Source organism: Protopterus annectens, chromosome 2.part2 (genome assembly GCF_019279795.1).
Source record: "Protopterus annectens isolate FY-2018-M chromosome 2.part2, PAN1.0, whole genome shotgun sequence".
NCBI lineage: Eukaryota > Metazoa > Chordata > Ceratodontiformes > Protopteridae > Protopterus > Protopterus annectens.
In genome coordinates, this window is record NC_056730.1 from 867,386,259 (window position 1) to 867,390,553 (window position 4,295).

The following is a 4,295-nucleotide window of genomic DNA, read 5'->3' on the forward strand; positions in this document are numbered from 1 at the left end:
CATGGAATAGCATTACCTTCAGATTTTGCATGCTTTTACCTGTTACGGTGGTGGTTGTGTCCTTTGAAGTTTGCCTAAAAAAGGTACTATAGGGGTGGCAAGAGCCTTAGCCAGTAACCTGAATCCCAAGGGCGACAGGTGCAGACCATCTCTGGCAAAGCATCGTGGTCTGTCGATCATGTCATCCCAGGCAGACGGATACTGGATCCCCTTTGAATGACACCAGAAGCTTAGCCAATTGTTGAAGTCAATCATTTTGTCCTTATATTGTGGTATCATTCTGGTCGAAGGCAGGATGCTACTCAGGGCTAGGGTCATACCTGCCTGGACCACATGATCCGAGAGCTCTTCCATGTCTCTTTTAATGTAGTCCAGGGAGGTACGTCTCAAGTCATTCACTCCAACATGGACAATGACAGAGTCATATTTGTACTTGTTGTGGAGTGACTTGAGTGCATGCGTTATGTGGCTGATCCTGGCACCCGACAGGCAGCTGACTGTAATTTTCCCCTTGTTCAACCTGGTGAGTGGGACATCAGTGTGCTGGACTATAGAGTCACCTATGACTAAAGTATTAGGTACGTTGTCTTGCCTTAGGGGCTGTTGCTGGGTGGCACACTGGTGTTGTGAGCTATGTGACACTTTGGTTGTGACTGGTGTTTGTTTGCGTTTCAGCTTCAGAGGTCCTTGTTGCTTGGGCATGTTACAGTTAGGGGCCTCTGCATATGTGGATTTAGTGTTGCTATATGTGGGTGTTGGTGGTGTGGGTTTAGAAGGGTTATGTGTTGCTTGAGGTTTGGTGTGGGTGTTAACCTTCTCCTCTTGACTGTCTAGCACAATTTTGGGTGGAGAGAACTTTGCTTCCATTTTGGCTATGTAAGTGCATCCCTCACAGGTTATAGTGTTGGGTGGTAGGAGGAAAGGGTTGTCTGTATACATGAGGCAATTGTTGCATTGCTCCAGTATGCCCAGATTCACCAGGTGGACAGGGGAAATCACTGGAAGCTGACCCTTGGACATGCCAGGTTTGGTGCTTTTTTTTTTTTTTTTTTTAAAAGTACAGGAGCTATTTTCCCTTACTTTAGCAAGGTGCTTGCAATTATAGGCTGTTTAGTGTCTACGATTAATTTCTTCTTATTAACAAGGAGAGTTCAGTGCTTGTATCAGTTTAAGGCTTCCTAGTGCTTTCCAGCAGGTATTAGAGCAAGTGCTAGTCACAGGGATGCTTAAAGGTAAGATGAAAAAAAATGCACACTGCAGTGGGCACTAGAGAAGCTAGATGTGAAAGTAGGTAACTTAAGTTTTACCTGTTTAAAAAGTTAAGGTTTAGTGGAGAGTTACTATTTTTAAAACAGCAAGATGCATTGAAAGGGGTGGTCTCTTTTGTATTTTGGCACTATGGAATACAGTAGGATGGCCAATAAATTTAAATAGCTGAAGGGGAGGGATTTCAAATATGATGATTTTGTGATTACTCACACAAGCCAGTGAAAGCAGAGAGGAAATGAGATATATGGTCAGATTAACATAAGAGGGAGGAAACTAGAAAAAACAGTGGTATTTAAAAAGACAAATTACGACAGGGTGGGAAAAAATTTCAAAATTCTGCCTCACAGAACAGATGGAGCTGTGGACTCTTTTGAAGTTTTAATATGCAGTTAAAGCTGAATGCAAGCAAAACACAAGATAAAGAAAACAAACCACAGTATTCAAAATATAAAAAGGCAATAAAGGAATACAAAATACAACAAATAAAAGCAAACTAACCTTTCCTTCAGAGCAAAGTGTAGCAGTCTGGATGAGCCTTTCTGGTAAAGGTGTACTTATCGTTGATGAAGCTAGGTACTCCTCCTCCTTTGGTTCTCACACATTCATTTTGCAGTCTGAAAGTGTGGAAGGCACTGTAGCCTTGCAAGGCCGGGGTACTCTCTGCAGCCCTGAACCAAGTTTCTGTGACTGTACAGACATCAACATTCTCCAGGGAGAGGAGTGCTTCCAGAGAGTGTAGTTTCTGATTTAAACTCCTAGCGTTTAGCAGCATAACCTTTAATTTATTTGTGAGTGATATTCTCACGTCGGAAAGTTTTGCTCTTCAGGCTTTGCCTAAAAAAGGCAGTGTGGGGGAGGCAAGTGCCTTAGCCAGTAACCAAAAGCCAAGAGGTGACAGTGAAGACTATCTCTGGCAAAGCAGCATAGTCTATCAACCATGTCATCCCTGGCTGACAGGAACTGGATCCCCTGAGAATGACACCAGAAACTAAGACAATTGTTGAGGTCAATCATTTTTTGTTTATATTGTGGTATCGTCTTAGGTGAAGGTAGAATGCTGCTCAAGGCTAGGGACATACCTGCCTGGGACACACATTCATAGAGCTCAATCATGTCTCTCTTCATATAGTCCAGTGAGGTACGTCTCAAGTCATTCACACCAACATGAACTATGACGGAGTCATAACGGTACTTGCTGTTGACAGACTTGAGTGCATGTGTAATCTGATGGATCCTGGCACCCGATAAGACAGCTGACTGTAACCTTCTTGTCCAGCCTGGTGACTGGGACATCTGTGTGCCTCACAATGGGTGACCTATGACTAAACAATTTGGTTTAGATGTGCTTTGCCATAGGGGCTTATTTGGTGAGACACTGGTGCTTGTGTTTTTATGTGTATTGAGTACTGTAGGTGTTATGTTAGGTGTAGCATCTTTGTGTTTGGAAGGCCTCTGGTGTTTAGGTAGGTTTCTGGTGAGTACTTCCACGTATGATGGTTTAAGTGTTGAGTGCATGGTTTGCGTAAGAGGTGTAGTATGTCAGCTGACAACCCATTCAGTGTTACTGTTCTGTGCGTGAGAGAGCAAGGATTCCAGATTCTTAGTGTAGATGCATCTCTCACAAATTGTACTTGGCTGATTTAGGAGTAGAGGGTTGTCAGTGTACATGACGCAGTTGCTACACTGCCTCAGGATACCCATGTCAATCAGGCTGGTGGGAGAACTGGAGGGAGACTGACCATCCATAATGTTAGGTTAAATCCTGTTTTCACAGTGTAGAGAGTAGTAGTAGAAGTGCAGAAAGCTATTGCCCAGCTATAATGTGAAGGCTAGCTGCCTAACTGTCTGCTCTAACCATGCGGTCTGCAGTCGAGGGCAGCAGTTGAACTCTGATACAATGCAGCATATGCGGGCCTGACTGACAGCAGCAAAAAAAGTTCATTGAAGCTTCCCTGACCGGGAATCGAACCCGGGCCGCGGCGGTGAGAGCGCCGAATCCTAACCACTAGACCACCAGGGACTCCCCTGTTAGGTACACTCACGGAGCTCTCTTGTCTTGTCATGCTGCTAGTCAGAGCAATTTAGCAATAGCATTAGAAGTCTCAGGAAAAAGTGAAAACTCATTTAATCTGCACATTAAGCTTGAGAGGATTTAGCCATGGAAGAAAGAATGGGGTCGCACTCTGCTACACTGTAGGGATTTTCATAGACTTGAGCAGCGTTACCCTTCTTAGGCTCTGATGTGTACTGTGCCAGCAGCACTACTTGTCCAGGGTGTGGTGCGATTTGGCTAACTGGCACAGTCACTGAAAGAGAGGCACAAAAGGCAACTGCTGCAATACCAGCATCTCTGTGCTGAGACCTAAGCACTTCAACAACTCACCTGCTCTGGCTCGTCCTGTCTTGGGTGTCAACAGCATCACCCTCAGAGAGGAAAAGCACCCTATTCATTACAGGCGAGATGGCCGAGTGGTTAAGGCGATGGACTGCTAATCCATTGTGCTCTGCATGCGTGGGTTCGAATCCCACTCTCGTCGGTGTTTGATGCTGTTCTCAGTAGTGCCTTTTACTTAAAACTGGTGCCTTACTCCTTGGGCTCTGAAGGCAGTGTATTCTAGGCTTTCTCTGACCCATGGAACCGAGTCTGAAAAAACATAAAAGTCGTGAACCAAAAGAGAAAGGGACACTAGTCAAGCACATGCAGTAAGCACGAGCAGGGTAAGAAGCACATATTTCTTTTCTAGTCTCAAAGTGAGTAAGATAAGCTTTATTTTTTCCCTGTCCTTTCCCAAGGAAAGTATCAAGTATGAAAACACAGGCTTCAACCGCTGGGTGATTTGCCACGACTGCTTCATGTCCAGCACTCTGTGTCGAGGCTGCAGCAGTCAGAGTTCGAATCTGAGACTCGCCAGTGTGAGATGATTTGCATTTCTTTTCTTCGTCAGCATTAAGAAAGGAAGACTGAAAGTGCTCTGTTTGGTCAGAAAAGGGAAGGGAAGGCAATTAATCTGTTTGTTCCAGGGCAT

The 4,295-nt window shown here is 44.7% G+C and overlaps 2 non-coding genes across 2 annotated transcripts; one reads left to right on the forward strand and one right to left on the reverse strand.

The window, feature by feature from the left end:
- Nucleotides 1–3,217: 3,217 nt before the first annotated feature.
- On the reverse strand, nt 3,218–3,289 carry TRNAE-CUC. The gene has a single exon. It is a non-coding gene; the product is annotated as a tRNA-Glu (tRNA).
- Nucleotides 3,290–3,724: 435 nt separating this feature from the next.
- On the forward strand, nt 3,725–3,806 carry TRNAS-GCU. The gene has a single exon. It is a non-coding gene; the product is annotated as a tRNA-Ser (tRNA).
- The last annotated feature ends 489 nt before the right edge of the window (nt 3,807–4,295 follow it).